The 18,654-nt window shown below is 43.3% G+C and overlaps 1 protein-coding gene across 1 annotated transcript in view; it reads left to right on the top strand.

The window, feature by feature from the left end:
• Nucleotides 1-18,654, top strand: part of LOC122895648 — a 407,274-nt gene that overhangs the window by 177,488 nt on the left and 211,132 nt on the right. Inside the window, exon 3 of the mRNA XM_044233189.1 lies at nucleotides 10,850-10,950. The gene's annotated coding sequence lies outside the window, so the exon portion shown is untranslated. The remainder of the gene's footprint in view (nucleotides 1-10,849; nucleotides 10,951-18,654) is intronic.

Genomic DNA, 18,654 nt, shown 5'->3' with positions numbered 1-18,654 from the left:
AAAAGCGGACCGGGTGATTCAGAATTTCATCAGCTTTGCCAGTCAGCCTGGTGTGAGGTCTTGGAGTAAAATTTTCCCACCTTCTTTTCCCAAGATCGAGCCAGAATCTATTCTTGGAGCAGATAACTTTTCAGCACCGAGTCGGCAAATGTTTATGGTTGGTTTTTCACACATCCTTCCTAGACAGGAGACAGTTTTTGTCAGAATTAAAATTTAAATATAGGGTTAGGATAACCCGGAGCGCCTCGGGAGGGCTGGCTCTGGCTGGGCAGCAAGTGACATGGGGGGGGGCGTGTTTTCTCGTTTTCTCTTCTCTACATCATTTCCTCACCCTCTTTCTCACTGACATTGACTGTTCACGGTGAGTAAGCCCAGTCACCTTAAGGAAGCCAAATGTCCCAGGCCTCACCAGCTCATTGGCACAAATGAGGTCACTGAAAGATAAATACCCAGGTGATACAGGCATGCAGGGTTTCCTCCGGCAGGGCCCCCATAGGAGTCCCCCAGGGATGTCTCATGTGTATGAGAAGCAGTTGCACTCAGATTCCATTGTCCAAGTCTTTTCTGGAAAGGTACCCTGTGAGCCATGTGAGGGCCCCAGCTCTGTGCCGAACTGTTGCTGGGGCTTCCCTGACAAGTCTAGGTCCCCACAGTGCTCCCGGGTGCAGCGGGCCCCTGGGGCTCTTTCATAAATGTGCCACAGTCCTTACAGTGACCTCTGTTGGGTCCCTCTGCTGCCATAGAGAGAACATCCCTTTGCCCAGCCTTGCATTGAACTTGGCCACCAGGCCCCCAAGAGCAGTCATCCTTGTACCCAGAGCCTCTAAGACAAGTACCAGTTTCCCTTTACCCATCAAGGCTCAAGCCATCGAGACAGAGATCGGTATCACTTCTCATGTCTCAAAGCTCATGAGAACTTTACTAAAAGGAGCACTGGGCCTCTAGACTTTTCTCTTCTTTGCTCAAGGCTTAGAAGGCCCTGCATTCCTGTCCGAAAGGGGAAAAGGGGGCACCACGGAACAGCTGCTAAAAATCAGATTTAGAGATTTATACTCAGGAACATCCATCCATCAAGCTCTCCAAGCTGTTTTTCCAGTGATGTGGTAGAAGCCACACATGGTGGAGGGAATAGAGTTAGTTCGTGCCAAACGAACCGCAGCAAAAATGATGACATCACAGACAATAATAAAATAATCAAGCAGCAGCAGATGGAAAGGAAGAACTACAGTTCTGCCAGGGAACTGTTAGCTACATGAATTGTTTTGGGTCTTCACTGGTCAAAACCAAACCCCATTTTGCTGGCGATGTTGATTTGACGATGATGGTGATGGTGATGATGATGATGATTTTTTAAGCGAGAAACATTACCCAATCAATCCTCCTGTCCAGCAAAATGGTCTTTCTGAGAGCATGGGGGCAGGGCAGAAATTTCAAAGCATCGCCCTCCCCAGGCATCAAAGAGCACTGTTTTTCACTGACACGGAATAAATCAGAACCAGGGAATCGGATGGATTTTTCTTTCGCGTTTTACTTCCCTTTATTAATGGAAGCTTTTAGAAATCTGTTTATATTTTTTACTTTCACAAAATCACAATTTTTCACACAAAGGGAGCAGATGGTACTGAAAGCTGGAGATTGAGCCGGAATGCGTCTCCCCTAACTGGCACCAACAGAGCCTTGTCTTGGATGTAAAAGGACTCGAATCTAATTGCGGGGTTGGTTTTTCCAATTTTGTTTAACTATGTGTTTCTTTGTCTGGGTCTTTCCCCGTCAAATTTAATTCTTCTCCTTGAGCTCCTGTCAGATCGGTATCTAGGTAGAGTCACAGAGACTGAGTTTTAAGACGGTGGTTTACCTGCAGTGGGGTCTCTAAGACCCGAAGTGTCTCTACATCCGTAGCCTCCTTTGGAGCCTCCTTTTGGAGGCTCCGCCATATTTGGTGACCAGGTGACTGGGTAGAGATTGGCACTTGAGCTAAGTGCAGCCAACAAGGTTGCTTAGTGTGAGAATCCTGTCTCTATACAGGATCATGATTAATTAGCCCAATTAGATTCTCTTTCTGAGCGATTTGAATAGGACATATGCTCGGAGGGAGTCGGATGTAAGTTCAAGTAAGTAGGAACCTTGTCTCTTCTATACTGATTTATGACCATTGTCTATCACAGTATATGGTGTGGCTACACAATGAGTATTTGATAACTAAATCAAATTCATGGACCCTTTATATAGAAGTGTTTTAGGGGGTGTGACACATAAACAATGAATCATGGAACACTACATCAAAAACTAATGATGCACTGTGTGGTAACTGACATAACATAATAAAATTTAAAAAATAAAAAATAAAAATGAACTGTGTCCATCTCTCTGTATTTTACTTTTTTTCTCCTGACTTTGGGGACTTAGGTTCCCCCTTCCCTATATTTTACTTTTCTTCTCCTGATCCTGGGGACCTACGTTCCCCACCCCACCTCCAGCCCCTAGCCTTTCATGAATATTTTAAACAGATTTTTTTAGAGCAGTTTTAGCCTCACAGCAATAATGAGCAGAAGATACAGAGATTCCCCATATATTCCCTCCCCTCCCTTCCCCCTCATCCCCCACAGACTCCTCTACTGTCAAAATTCTGCACCAGAGTGCGACATTTATTACAACTGATGGCCCTACATTGACACCATATCATCACTCCAAATCCATAGTTTACATCAGAATTCACTTTTGTTGCTCTACATTCTATGTGTTTGGACAAATGTGCAATGACATGTGTTGCCATTATAGTATCTCACAGAACAGTTTCTGTGCTTTACGCATTCATCCTTTCCTCCACCCCAACTTCTGGCAGCCACTTTTACTATCTTTTGCTGTCTTTGTTGTTTTGCCTTTTACAGAATGTCATATAGTTGGAATCTTATAGAAGGTTGCCTTTTCAGACTGGCTTTTTTCATTTAGCAAAAGAGCATTTAAGAGTCCTCCATGTGTTTTCATGGCTTGATCGCTCATTTCTTTTTAGCACTGGGTAATGGTCTATTGTCTGGATGTACTACAGGTTATTTATCCATTCACCTATTAAAGGTCATCTTGGTTATTTCCAAGTTTGGGCAATTACGAATAACACTGCTGTAAATATCTGTGTGCAGATTTTTGTGTAGACGTAAGTTTTCAACTCCTTTGAGTAAATACTAAGGATTGCTGGATTGTATGGTAAGAGTGTGCTTAGTTTTGTAAGAAAATGCCAAGCCGTCTTCCAAAATGACTGTACAATTTTGCGTTCTTGCCAGCAATGAATGAGAGTTCCTGTTGCTCCGCATCCTCGCCAACATTTGGTGTTGTCATTGTTTTGGATTTTGGCCGTATTAATAGGTGTGAAGTGATATCTCATTATTGTTTTCATTTACAGTATGATGTGGAACATGTTTTTAATGTGCTTATTTGCCATCTGTCTGTTTTCCTTGGTGAAGTGTCTGTTCAGGTCTTTAGCCCATTTTTTTTTTTTAAAAAGATTATTTATTTATTTATTTGACAGACAGAGATCACAAATAGGCAGAGAAAGAGGAAGGGAAGCAGGCTCCCTGCTGAGCAGAGAGCCAGATGTGGGGCTTGATCCCAGGACCCTGGGATCATGACCTGAGCGGAAGACAAAGGCTTTAACCCACTGAGCCACCCAGGTGCCCCTAGCCCATTTTGAAATCACTATTTGCTTCTAGTTCAGTTTTGGGAGTTCTTTGTATGTTTTAGATAATTGTATTTTATTAGATATGCCTTTGGCCAATTTTTCCTCAACTTGTGGCTTGTCTTTTTATTCTCTCAATTCTTCTTCCTTTTTATGACTCTTTTGCTTTGACGGGCAGTTGGGTTTTAAGATTCTGGAGGCATCTGCCTGAGTTGGAGTCTTGGTTTTGCCAGTTACTCGGGCAATGAATCATTCCATTCTGAATCTCAATTTCCTTATCTGTGAAATGGAGATAATAGTGCCACCCTATAGAGTTGCTCTGAAGAGTAGGAACTGTCCCCATCTACATGAGTAGCTAGTGCTGCATAAGTGGTGGTAATTATTATTGAGAATTATTATTATTATTATTTTGCATAAGTCACTAATTTGGTCTTATCTTTCATTGTTACCTCCTTCCTTCACTCCATTCGAGTCACACTGACTTTCACACTCATGTCAGGGTCTTTTTCTTTTTCTTTCCTCCTCCTAAGTGTTTTTTTCCCCTAATATACTTGTGGCTTGCACTGCCATCTCATTATTCAGGATTTTGTCAGTCATAAACAGAAGCAGTCCCAAGGAAATGGGGTTTCCTATTTTTCGTAGGACCTGAGCCCTTTGCTGCTAGGTGTCCCAGAGGGAGAGGGGAACATGGAGAAGCAATGGGGTGGGAAGGAGAGACCCCCAGAGACTGGGAGGGAGAGAGAACTCTAGGTTCAGTGAGCTGTGGGCACTGGACCCTGCCCTCTCGGAGTGCTTTTGGGAGATGACAAGACCTCAGGGAGACTGGGTGCCTTTAGCCTGCTAAGGATCCTTGGTCCCTAAGACCACAAAACCCCTAGAACTGAAGGCATCATTTCTAGGAAAGGTATCAGAGGCTGAAGCAGATGGGCTCATGTTTGGGGAGATGCTCTTTAATGCTTGCTGCAACATGAAATTAGATTCTCTGTATCAGCTTTGCATAACAGAGGCTAAACTTCTGCCAGTTCACGTGGATGGGGCCTCGGAGTCAGAGGGAAATCGACTAGTGTCAATTTATAACTACAAAACATAGAAAGTGATTTTTTTCTCACTTCTGAGTTTGGGCTTATGAATGCCATATAAAATAAATCTATTCCCTAGTGCATCCCTCCCTGTTGTAGCTTGATAGAATTCAGTTCCTGGTAAAGCTGGCTTTTGGACCCCTTTCAGCTCTCCCTTTCCCTGACTCTTCCCTCTTTTCCTGCCTCACTCCCTCCCATAATTCTTCAGGTATTGGATGTAAGTTCCTTTCTTAGACCATGCTTTCTTTTTTTCTAAATGCAAGCTTAAAAAAACATGTGTTATCAAGATGCAAATTTTTGAAAGTTCTATCTATTTCAATCCTTTCCTAAAAGCTGTTTTTGGAAAAATGAGTTAGGTGGGGTTTTTCCTTGTTAGGAAAAAAAAGTGAAGAACAATATACCACAGTCGTTTCCGGCACACTATCCTGCTTCTAGCTATAAAGGAAGTTACAAATTATATCTCAACATACAGTGATGTTAGAAAAACTGCTTTGGGAACACTGCAGCTTGGGATTGGTTTGGCTTTGTTTGTGTTTTCAGACTGTGCCTTTGCATTGATCACCTGCCTGGCGCTAGGCTTGCTTGCTGTGGTATCAGGATACTTTTGTTCAAAAAGTGGCAGTCATTACTGCTGGTCAGCACAGATCTCTGGTTCTCCTCACTGATGGGGACATGGTTGGAATAGTCTTCCTGGCGTCTGGTGGTTGGGAAAGAACTGCTAAGTCATTCCGACCCATGAGTGATGAGTGGAAGTGATGTGTGGCACTTCTGGTGAAAGTGTTTAGTCTGAGACCCTCCAAAGGTCTTCGCTTTGCTTGGCAGAGCAGTCATCAATATTTAAGATGGTGGCTACTCCATCAGCCTGCCTCGAGTTAATGAAGGTTAGCAGAGTCTCCCCCAGCAAACTATGGGATGGACTTTGAGCAAGAAATGAACTTTTGTTGTTTTAAGTGACTGAGAGTTGGCCATCTTTGTTATCACAGCCTCAACTAGCTTATCCTGACTGATACCCCCATCAGGCTCCCTAAAGACACAGTTGCCAAACGTTTGAAACCAAAAGAAACATTCAGAACATTGGAACTGGCATATCTTTACAGACAAAATATTTTGCCTTGGCAAACATGTCCAGAAGGAAGTGGTTGCTGCTATATTTAGAACATGAAGCAAATGTACTGTTTTGGAGTGTTCAGACAGATAAACATGCTCAAAATCATGTTCAAAATGTTCCACATTTTGCCCGATTGGAAACATTAACAAAGTATAAAAGTTGATAATGTTTCCTTTTGTATGTTGTGTGTACACACACAGAGACACACACACAAAAATGCATGTGGTATAGTAAGAGTTGCTTGGTTGCAGGAAATGGAGAGTATTTGGTCAGATTCGGAGAGGTTAGAGCAACTGTTCAAAATCAAACTCTGGGTGCTGGAGGGCACCCAGAGACCCAGATCTTTGGATTCAGTATCACCTATTGTGAATTTAAGCCTTACAGAGTTTTGTGAAACCATGAAGAGCGTTCGCAGACTCTCTGCTGTTATCACAATTGATAGAATTTTCACAGAATTTGTATACCCATTCCTTTGATAAATTCTCATTGTTTTGCCCTCATCTGTTTTATCCCCTTATTTGTTTTGATTAGCTATTTTACCCTCCTGGGAATCTTTCGTCCCACTGTTATCACATACTTTTTTAGCATTTGTATTTCAGTAATCTAATTTCAGGATTTCTTTTTTTCTTCCTTCCTTCCTCCCTTCCTTTCTTTCTTTCTTTTGGAGAGAGAGGGAAAAAGGGAGTGAGTGTAAGTGGGGGAAGGGGTGGAGAGAGAGAGTGAGAGAGAGAATCTTAAGCATGCTCCATGCTCAGCACAGAGCCTGAAATGGCTCAGTCTTAAAACCTTGAAATCATAACCTGAGCCAAAATCAAGAGTCAGACGCTTAACTGACTGAGACGCCCAGGTGGCCTGATTTCAGGATTTCTGTAAAGGATGGATTTAAGAGTTGAGCTGGAAGAAAGTTTGGACTAGAAGTACATTTTTACTTCTAGTGTGAGGAAACGCCAGTTGTCCACATCAAGGGATGGGGTGGGAAGCTACTGATGGAGGTTCTGGGGCAACAAAGTTCTCCCTTCTCCACAGCCATCCACTGGCACCAGATCTGTCGTCCTGGAGAATCTTTATTCTAAAGGTACGAGGTCCCAGCTTTCTTCTGTTTATTCTTTTGAACAAGATGCTCACAAGCTTGCTTTTATATTTTCACAATGAATGGAGAGGATAATAGATCTGGTATCTGATCGGTTAACTGTGACTTTGGACAAGTTGCTTAGCTCCTTTGATGGGAAATAATGATGTGAGTTTATTGAGTTATGAAAATTATGCAAGATCACGTCCAGGAATGACTCTTTTACAGCGATGGCCCAAGAAACACTTAATTCCATTCTTTCCTTATAGTGAATGAGGGGAGCAGTGTAGCTTAGTGCTTAAGTGTACAAATGCTGACGTCACACAGCAGAGTTCAAATCCTAATTTCTTATTTTTGCCAGTTATGTGTAAATACACAGCCAGTCACTTCTCTGAGCCTCCCTTACTGTGTCTACAAATGAAAGATAACATGGGACCTGATACATTGTTGGAGATTAAATAACATACTGTGTATCCAGCCTTTGGTATGTTTTAAACACTCAAGAAATGGTCATTTTCATCAGCTTTTATTTTTAGATACAAGTTTCTTTCTTTACATCCACTCCTTTGTCTTTCAATACAAGCCCGTAAACCCTGATCTGAAACCCTTGGGCCATATGTGTTTTGGACTCAGAATGTTATGGAAATTGCAAAATAATGCAGTACACATACCATACACCCCCGCCCCCCCCCACATCAGCAGGGTCTGTGGTAGGCACTTCATAATTAGCTTATTACTATGGTGAAATCTATGAATGTTCATGCTGAGTGGGATGTGGGATAAATAAACGATATAAATAATCTGATGTCAGCTCAAGTCCAGTTCTGCTGCCAAATGAGTTTGTGCCAAAATTAACGAAACCAGTTTTGGCTCCCAGAACTTTTTTGGAATTTGTTATCATTTCTTCCCCATTCTGTGCTGGAAGGCTATTTCTATTATCCATTTCTAGTTTAAGCTGTGCCTCTCCTACCTTTCTGTGTTTCTGTTTAATCTTTCAAGGCTTCCTCTGAACTCTTAGCCCTCCTCCCTTGACAGCCTGTGTTTTACTTCTCCCTCTCATCGCTGGCTCTATTCTTTCCCTCCTCTTGGATTGCTCCTTATTTTTCTAGGGTTCACACACTACTGGTATAAAGCCCGCTTTCATTTTCTTTGTATGTGTGGTTTTTTTTTTTTTTTCTGGTACAGTCTCTCTAGGTTCTCATTCCCCCTTCCTCTTCTCCTCTGTGGGTTTCAGACAGAGTCTCGCTTCTGTGATCAGCACTCCTCACCTCTCGTCCTGTGTGTCATCTTCTACCTGCTGTTTCCTTTCTGCTTCTTTGTTCATTGCTAGTGGTCCTTGGCTCCCACCCCAACTACCATACCATCATCCTTCTCCTTTAATTCCTTTGTCTCCTCCAGAGATCATTCTTTGTCCACTCCTTATTTTACAATGCCAATAATATCATTATGATAATTTATTGAGTTCTTACTGTGTACTAAGCACTTTACATGGATCGTTAAATTTCATCCTTATAGCACACCATTAGGTGGGGACTCTCTTAATCCTCATATTTCAGATGAGAAAATTCAGGCTAAGAGATAAAGCGACTTGCTCAAGTAGTCAAGGAACAGAAATGGAATTCAAACCCCATTGCATTAAATCTTTGCATTTAATACTTGTTGCATTAAACTAATTCCAAAGCTCATGATTTCAATCACTATGCCTATATTTTCTCCATTACAGTGGATATTACCAGCCCAGTTACTTCATTTATCTTTTCTTTCTAGGTTCTTATGGATTTTTAATGTGACTTACCTCTGCCTACCTCCTTTTTGGTATGCCATTTAACTTGGGTGGTTTGTCCAGATTTGCCCCTTTCTGAGGTTGGATTCTTGGCTCTTAGCTTTTCCTGGTGACACACTGAGTTTATATCATGCTTATGGTGGACTACAGGAACAATCCCAATTTCAAACATTCTCATCCCCACAAACCACTGAAATGTCCCAAAAATTGATGCTGGGCAATGGAATCAGCATCTGCTTTGGCCATCACTGTCTGCATGCCTCAGAACACACCACTCGAAGTCACATCTTGGCTTCATATCCCGGGCTTTCCAGGGATCTGTGCTCATTATGTTAGTCAGGCTAGGCTCCACCATGCTGTAGTAGAATCAGACCCACACTTCTGACTTTAACACACCAAGGATGTAGGTCTCTTTCACAACAACACAGTCAGAGGTGGTTCTGGTGACTCTTTTCTTTCTTTCTTTCTTTCTTTTTTTAAAGATTTTATTTATTAATTTGACACAGGAAGATCACAAGTAGGCAGAGAGGCATGCAGAGCTAGGGGGGAAGCAGGCTCCCTGCTGAGCCAAGAGCCTGATGCAGGACTTGAACCCAGGACCCTGAGATCATAACCTGAGTGGAAGGCAGAGGCTTTAACCCACTGAGCCACCCAGGCGCCCCATCTGGTGACTCTTTTCTTGACTTGACTTCTTGGACAGTGACTTGGAGGTCCAGCCACAACTCCACCATCCCCAGGTTCTTCCTTTCAAGCCCCTTAGATGGGGCAGGGGGTGCAGCGTCTTCACAGACTCTAAGGCACTACAATGGTCATTATCATCTTCGTTGTTCAGATGGGGAGACACGTTCATTGCCCAAGGTTTCCCAGGCTAGTAATTCCAGACTAACATCACAACTCCGACTCTTCAGTCCACTCCATTTTGGGGACCTACAAATATTTCACTGATGTTTATGTTTCCCGCCTAGATTCACGTATTCTCAGTAAATTATTGGAATTTCCCATCTTTTTTTCTTGATAATTCCCACGGAAGTTCCAGGGAGCACTCTCACTGGTTGTGCTTGGGTCACGTGCCCATCTTCAAACCAATTGCTGTGTGCCAGACAATGCAGTGTTCCGATTGGTCAGGTGTGTGTCATGTGACTAGCTGTAGCATGGCGGAACTAGAGTAAGAGGGCAACTTCACCTCTACGATATGTAATGGGAGCAATGGGAAGCTGTTCCCCTAAATAAATCCACAGTGCTGTCACTGAAAGAAAAGGCAGTAGATATCAGGGAGGCACATCAAGGTAAGATACAGCTATTTGAACAACTGGGTGAAGAAGGAAATGTAAGGTAGAATTCATGACCAGGGAAATAAATGGATGAACCCATGACCAATCAGAACACTGCATTGTCTAGGCCATAGTTATTGGTTAGAGAGTTAGCAGGTGGTCCAGTCCCAACCAATGAGAGCCCTCCCCGGAATATATGAATGACCGAAAGATGCCTCTTTTGGGGGGAGGATGAGGGAGTCGTTCCAAATGATGAGAAGTGAATTAAGGAAAAGTTGACAGTCCGATGAAGATAAATTTTGCACATTGCGTAGTTTTGCAATAGGGCTCTTCTTTTCAAGGACCCAGTACCTTTCTGCTGTAGCAATGTTCCTCTCCGCATTTGAATTCTCTCAATCCCTTTGGGGTAGGAGCAGCCTTAGGCTGTCAGCCTGCTTACCCTCACCAACAGGACTCCGTGAAGGGAAACTGGTCTCTTCTTCCACCCCACCCCCATCCCCAATGTTAACACTTCTCCTTCAATTTCCACGGTCCTCCTCTCCTCCTTAGAAAATTCTTTTCCATCAGTGAAGCTGAAAAATAGCCAGGAGGCCCAACAGTGTTCCCTTCCATGGGCATAGTGACTTCTGCAGGGCTGGACTTCGTTTATCTCTCCCTGAGTCAACGAGATTTTGTCTATAGGCCTTTCTGCTATGTTCCTCCAGAGAGAGGTAAACTGCCTTTAAGTAATTGCTGAAGAAGGCATAAACCAGGGAAATTTGATTTGAGTATGCAATTTGAATCGGGAAATGCTCGTATAAATAACCAAAGGAGCTGAATGCGGCAGGTTTGTGCTCTATAGATTTTTTTTTTTTTTTTTTTAATCTCAGGGTCTTCAGAATAGTTTTGCTGCAACAGCTTAAACCATCCCAGGCCTCTGCACTCTGATCTTCTGCTAGTCTGGCATCATTAACTGCCAGTCTGGAGTTCGGTAAGTTGGCATTGCCTAATTAACCTATATAGCTGGAAAGGGGAGAGAGACGCTTGAACTCCCATACAATGCTATCATTTAGAGCAGTGACACAGTCTTAAAAACAAAACAAAACAATTTTCAACTAGGAAGGAGTTTGGGATCATCTAGCACAACTTCACCAATGAGGGAATTAGGAGCCAAAAAGGTAAATCATTGGTTGGAGGTCATGGAGGTTTTTTAAATGTCATGGTTGGATTTTCCTGTTGCAACAAACAACCCCACGTCCCAGAGGTGTGAGTTTCCAGCTTATATTACAGCAGAGTTGCAGGTCACGCATGGCTCTCCTGGGCTGGCCTTGACCTGGCCTCACTCTGGAGCAGCCAAGGAGCAGCCACCCTCTGGGGCATGGGCCTTTCGTGGTGGGTGAGGCTTAAAAGGAACCAAACTACAGGAACATGTTTATAGCTCCCATTAGGATCTGGTGTGTGTCCCAACTGCTCACATTCTGTTGGTCAAAAAACAGGCTACAAGCCTAGTGACAGTGAGGTTGGGTGGTACTCTGCCTAGTGGGAAGCATGGCGAGACAAAGTAGGATTCAAGTCACCGTGGAGAAATAATGCATTCCACTATCAGAAGCTGTCGAAATCCTTAACAGTGCTGGAAGTCTAAGAAGAAATGTGAAAACTGAGAAAGTCTCTGAAGTTTCCTGAATCTGCTTATTCTTGCTATCATGTTACCTATTTTGATTAATAGCTAGAGTCACCCAGTGACATAAGCTCACTGAGTGTTACCCCAGATTCCTTCCTCGTGTCTATATGTCACATCTAATGATCACCCAAATGCTTTTCATTTCTACTTCCCAAATGTGCCTCAGAAGTCCAGTCTTGCTTCCCACACCCATTTCACAGGTCTCCTGCTTCTGGATTTTTGTCGTTTGTTTGTTTGTTTGTTTGTTTTTCCAATCTGAGCTCTGCACTGTGGCCAAAGCAACTACTCACATCATACCTTGCCTGAAGTCCTCCCACAGATAGAAGAACAAAATGTTATATTCTTCACATCACCTGTAGAGATTCCATCCTTGCTACTCCCCAGCCCTGTGTCCAACATTCATTTATCTAAGACTGACCAGCCAGTTTGCTGATTAACCAGATTCACAGGGAGGAAGGACTTGGGACACGCTCTTCCTTCCATGGGGATTTGCTACGTAGGCAAGAGCTAAGGAAGTATGAATGGCAGGTCCCAGGGAGAGACTCAGCCTGGATCACAGATGCTCTGTTTGGAGACGAATGAAGTGAGACCCTGTATTTCTGTAAGGCTCAGCAACACAATGGACTCCTTGTTTCCCAAGACCATGGGACCAATAAATATGACTCATCACCTCCTGCTATGTAAACCCCATGGAGCAGCCCCAGGACTCTGTCATGTTTTAAGTACGGATCCCCCGCCCCCAGCTATTGCAGAGTTGACTCTCATGTTGTTTTGCTTTTCATCTGGGGTTACCCTGGCTGTCTTTCCTCTATATCCCTGTGAGTGAGGTGGTGGTTGTGCTTAGAATTAGCTCAAAGTTTCAGTCTCTTGAAATGACTCTGTGCCTTTGCTCATGTTCTTTGTGGCTGTGATATATTTCACCCTCCAGTCTCTCAATCCTTCACCCTTCATCATGCTCCTACATTTCTGCCTTTGTTAATCTAGAAATCCCTAGTCAATGTTTTGAGCCTAGTTCATAGCAGATTTTCAGTGAAAGCTCCACTCTCCTTGGAGAAGGATTTATGCCCTCTCCTTATACTGCCCTGTGCATGACCACCTTCATTTATCCAGCCAATTAATAGTTGAGAAGGGTTTACTATGTGCCAGGCATGGCACGAACCACTGCGAGCAAAACTGTGCATGAGTAGGCAAAGCCCCCACCATCGGGACACCCACTGACTAGTGGGAATACGATGTCCAGAGAACCAACAAATGCACCAGATGGTTACCAGTGGAGTGGGTGCTGAGCAGCAAATAAATACGATGATGAGCTAGAGAGAGACTGGGAGAAGTCACTTAGTGAAGTCAGGAGAAACCTCTTTGAGGAAGGAATACTTCAACTGAGGCTTGAAAGATGAGAAGGAACAAGGCTTGGGAATGGATGGAGGAAGAGCAGGTGCAGAAAGCAGGTACAAGGACAAAGGCCCGCAGGCAAGAGAGAGCTTGATGGGCCTGGAGCACTGCCAGCAATCGGGAAAGGGGATGGGGCAGAGCACGTGGGAACTTGTTGGCCATATCAGAGATTCTGGCTTCTGGTCCAAAAGCAACAGGAAGACTAGGAAGGGTTTTAAACAGAGGAATGGCATGATGTGATTCACCATTTAAAAATATCACCCTGGATGTTGTGTGGATGCAGTGGGAAGCGGACATAGACAGGCAGACAAAACAATTTTTTTTTTTCTCTTAAGAGACATTCTTATTGAGCTGGTGCCTTGCCTTGGGCGTAGCGGCCATGTGTCTACAAAGGCGTGGGTAGAGTCAAGAGCGATTTTGGTGACAGAATCAACAGGACTAGTGTCTAATAGAAGGATAGGACTCAGGGATGACCCCATAGTGTTTGTCATGAACCACTGGACAGAGGGAGAGGCCTTTTACTGAAATGGGGAACACGGGAGAGGAGCATGGTGTTGGATAAAACGAGAACTCTGTTAGAGGCCTAAGAAGTTTGAGACACCCATTAGTGGGCCAAGCTGTCTGTCTCCCACTAGACTGTGGTGTCTCTCCAGTGCTCTTGACGCATAGCGGGTACTTGAAAAGTATTTGTTGAATGGGAGAATCTAAATGATATGCTTAAAAGCTACAGATGACTAATGGCTTCTGGAACAACAGAGGATCCAAAGTCTGTAGCAGTGGCTAATTAAACCATTCCAATCTGATGTCCAAAATATTGTATGCTCGAGACCCCCCCTTCTTTCCCCATTAATTGAACAGGCCCTGTCTTTTTTGCTCTTGTAGTCCATTGTTCTTCAAATGTAATTAGCCCTTGTGTTTTGACAGTAAACGAGACTCCTGTACTTTGATAAATGGCTTGTTTCTGGAAAAAGAGTATTTGCGAACACAAACCCGGTCTTCCTCCCACTTGTCTCCCACGTCTTCCTCTTCCTCCTACTTCAGGCCGTCTTTGGGTGACACCATTAACTTGAGGAAGGCCATGTTTCTCAGGAAAGGATAACAACACAGAAATAACAGTTATTTTTAGACACTTACTACGTGGCAAGCAGATTCATTATATGTTATACAACAATCCTGAAAAGAAAGTTAAAAAATCCTATGTTCCATCTGAGTAAACCAAACAAAACTCATACAGAGTTAAAATCTCACAGTTACCTGGGCTGAGTTGAGATTCAGATGCGCCCAGGTTTGTCTGATCTCCAAGCCCATGTCCTTTCTGGGATTCTGGGTCTCCCTTAGACTGTAAGTAGATGAACCTTATCGAAGAGCTTCTAGGTTCCTCACTTGGTTGTGTATGTGTGTTTTTAAACAACTTAGTAAGGTATAATTCACAGACTATACAATCAACCCATTTAGAGCGTGGCATTCAATGTATCTCACTTATTAATGGAACAAATAGTATCAGCCCTCACTCTTAGCAAGGAACAGCACCCTTGTGGTTGTTTCAAGTTTGTTATCTCCTATGATTTATTCTGGTCTTCTCATCAACCCTCTTAAGGGGGGGGACAAGAATTATCACCTACTTCTTACAGGTGAAGAAACTAAAAATGTCACACACAGCATGTGGTCAGCAAATCTGAGTGGTGAATCTAAGGTACCCTGACCATCAAGTCAGACCCCTTTGCCGTTACACGATCTGCTGCTTCACAGCCATATGGCCCTTCTCAGTTGACAAAGATGATTTTTTCATGTCCGTGATCTCATTTGGACCCTATGCTGAGACTGATTTGCTGAGATTTTTTTAGAACCATCTGAAAGATCGTCTAAACCAGTTCAGCTGGTTTCCCTTTGTCCTGACCCAGAGAGGGTACTGAATTTCTCAAAACTGTCTGTAGTGACCTCACATACATTAGGATTGCCACTCTCAAAAGAACAGAAAATTACAAGTGTTGAAGATACAGAGAAACTGGAAGCCTTGTGCGCTGTTGGTGGGAATGTAAAATAGTGCAGCCTTTATAGGAAGCAGTATGGAGTATCCTTAGAAAATTAAAAATAGAACTACCACATGATCAACCGATCCCGCTTCTGGGTATATACCCAAAAGAATTCAAAGCAGGATCTTGACTTTTTTAGATCCCACATGTAAGTGAGATCATACAGTATTTGCTTTTCTGTGTCTGGCTTATTTCACTTAACATAATATCCATGAGGTTCATCCCTGTTGTTGCAAATGGGAAGATCTTTTTTAATCCATTATATATATTTACATTATATATATTTTCTTGGAATCTACGAAAGTTGAACTCATAAAGCCAGTGAGTGGACTGGCAGTCTCCAGGGACCGGGGGCTGGGGAAATGGGGGAGATATTGCTCAAAGGGTATAAACTTTGAGTCATAAGAAGAAGGTTTTGAATCTAATTTAGCATGGTGATTATAATGATTAATACTGTATGGTATATTTTTAATTTGTTAAGAGAGTAGATCGTAAATGTTCTTGCTATACACAGAAACAGAACCATGCAAGGGGATGGATGGTTAATATGATAGTGATTGTAATTTCACAAAGTATGCATATATTAAATCATCACACTGTACACCTGAAACATACATAGTTTTTATTTGTCAATCAGACCATAAAGCTGGAAAAAATAATACAGCATTAAAAACAAACTTAGGATAAATAAAGCACCAAAATGCAAAAAAAAAAAAAAAAGAAAGAAAAAGAAAAGTGGACGATCTTGAAGACATGTTTGCACATCTATGCTCATTGCCGCACTAGTGACAATAGTGAAGGAATGGAACCAACTCAAATGTCCATCAGTAAATGAATGGATAAAGAAAACGTGGTAAATACACAGAATGGAATACTATTCTGCTGTGAAAAAGAATCACGCGCTACAACATGGATGAAACTGGAGGACGTTATGCTAAGTGAAATAAGCCAGTCTCAAAAGGACACATACAGCATCATTCCACTCATATGGAGCAGCTATAGTAGTCGAGATCATAGAAATAGGAAATAGAAAGGCAGTTAGTGTTTAGTGAATATAGAGTTTCAGTTTTGCAAGATGCAAACGTTTTAGAGATCCATTGCAGCAAAGTGAATATACTTAACACTCCCGAACTGTACCCTTACAAATGGCTAAAATGGCGAATTTAATGTTATGCATCTTTTACCAGAACGGGGAAAAAGAACTCTCTTAGGGGGACTTGGGATTTGAAGCCATGTCTCTAGGATCCAATAAGGTCAAGTGTGAGAGAGAGTGTTGTCTGCATTCTTTTGGCCAGGGCTGTCCTTTGTCTCAGGTTGGCTGTGTCTTTGTTGCTATAGCAACCTTGGGAAGCAAATGGGTGCTTTTGTCAGACCTCAGGGAGAATCAGGTGAGCTGGGTAGACCTACCAGAGAGTACCCACTCTGAAGTGCTTTATCTCCCTTAGGATAGAGGCACTGTGGGGTAGCTAGCCGTGACAATATTAGTCCCATATGGAGAAACCAAGACTCAACACGATTAATGGAAGTTCAAGGCCAGTTGGGGTATCAGTGATGGAGAGGAATCTAGATCCCAGGAAATCCGGTGCTGGGTCCTGTGTCAGTGAAGTGGGAAGTACAGCACATTTTTAAGATTAGAACTCAAGAAAGAGATGGAAAAGTTGGATTTTCTTATTTTTATGATTTACTCTAAAGAACTTTCTAGAATGCTGAAGAGCATAGTTCCACTGAGTTGTCCAGTCCTGACCCCTGATCCCAGTGTTGATTAGTGACCTCAAACTTGGGCTCCCTTGCAGGCTGCTAGACCACCAGATGCATAGGACGGGCATTTCTTCTGGGCTGTGAGGCCCTCTGAATCCACTCTTTCCAGCAGTAGATTTTTTTCTTTTTCATGCTTGAACTCCAGAGGCCCCCAAGGGCTTCTGCCTTAATTAAAATTTAAATTCACAAATCATTTGTAAACTGTCTCATAGGCAGCCAAATAATCACGATCATTAGTGGGTCGCTTTTGGTTTAATGCTGTTTAAGACACTGGCTTAGTCCTTTTAGTGCTATTTTCTACCACCTCTCTTGCCACAAACCTGGACCAGAGAATTCTGCTCAAATACCTTTGTTTTCTGTCATAATATAGAGGTCCACATTCCCAGTTTGGAATGCACTGACACATCCTGGTCCCTCCCCACTCCTGTCCCTATTGCTGTCTCCTGCAGCTTGCTTGTGCCCCAGGGACATTGCTAAGGACGCATTGCTGGGGACCATCCTCATCTGGGGACCAGCCAGTTAGCAGGGACCATCTTGAAGCACAGGCATACTGAAGACCCATCACAAGACTGGACAGGCTTTCCTCTGAGCCTGGGCTTTGCATTGGGATGGGTCCTTTAGCTGGGCCTCTGCTCCTGGGAACTCAGAGGGTGCCCCACCCAGCAGTCCTTCCCCTAGCCCAGAGTTTCTTAACCTTGGCATTACTGACATTTTGGACTGGATAGTTCTTTGTTGGGGGGCTGTACTGTGTGTTGTAGCATGTCTTACAGCATCCCTGGCTTCTACCTACTAGCTGCTGGTAGTAAGCCCCAGTTCTGACCACCAAAAGCGTCTTGAGATAATGGCCAAATGTCCCCTGGGGGAAAAGTCACCCAGATGAGAACCACTGCCTATCCATTTTCTCTCTAGGGCCAATCCCCTGGATCCAGATTTCCTTCTTTTCCTTTCTCTATAGTTCTTCCTCTGTATCTCCAAACCCTGACATTGTTTAAGGCTATTCAATGCAAAAAAAAAAGCTTATTATACTGCTTTCCCCCTCTATCATGGATTTAGATCTTAACAGGAAGGGATCAGACCTTAGAAACCCAGAAGAACCTATTCACTCTTCATGGAGGATGGGGCTGGTAGGATATGAAATGTCAGATCCTTGTCATTCCTTCTGGAACAGCCACCACTACCCACCAGTGTGGATGGCCAGCCAGGAGCTTGGCCCAGGGCTGTCTGTTTCTGTAGCCCATAACCACCCTGCTTCCTTGCCTCCCACTTGGACTCACTGCACCTCAGTGATGACGTGGTAAAGAACACTGTGGGTCTAGTTCATTAACTAGCTATGTCTCATTGGGTTTGTCACTTTTCCTCTCAGGGCCTAGTCAAGTAAAAGGGATGGCTAATTAATCTTTGCCATTATTTTCAGCTCTGATGATTGGTATGCCCTGTCTTCTGGGCCCTAGAGGAGGGTTTTGGGAGGCAGTCATCCACCCAAGAAACGTCTCGAGATCCATAAACATGTTCACGGGCTCCAGGTCTTGTACTGGGTTCATGGGGCTCTAAGGATGAAGAGGGAGAGATCTCTTTAGCTGAGGATCTCCTAGTCTGGAGATGGAAACAGGGCCATAGGAACAATTACTTACTGTTTCTAAAGTAAAGGTACAAGCAAAGTAGGGGTAGATCAGTCGAGAAGGTAAAAAATCAAATAAGCATGGGATCAAAATTGATTTCTGGAGCAGTGTTTTTTCTTAGGGCCACAGGGATTGGAAAATTTCATTGTTACAGGATTCATATAATCTAGTTGCCTCTTGCTATATCATCACAAACCACCCCAAACTTAGTG

This window comes from Neovison vison, chromosome 14 (assembly GCF_020171115.1).
Source record: "Neovison vison isolate M4711 chromosome 14, ASM_NN_V1, whole genome shotgun sequence".
Taxonomy (NCBI): domain Eukaryota; kingdom Metazoa; phylum Chordata; class Mammalia; order Carnivora; family Mustelidae; genus Neogale; species Neogale vison.
The sequence above is the reverse complement of the archived record's forward strand: the minus strand, read 5'-3'. Positions and strand labels throughout refer to the sequence as shown.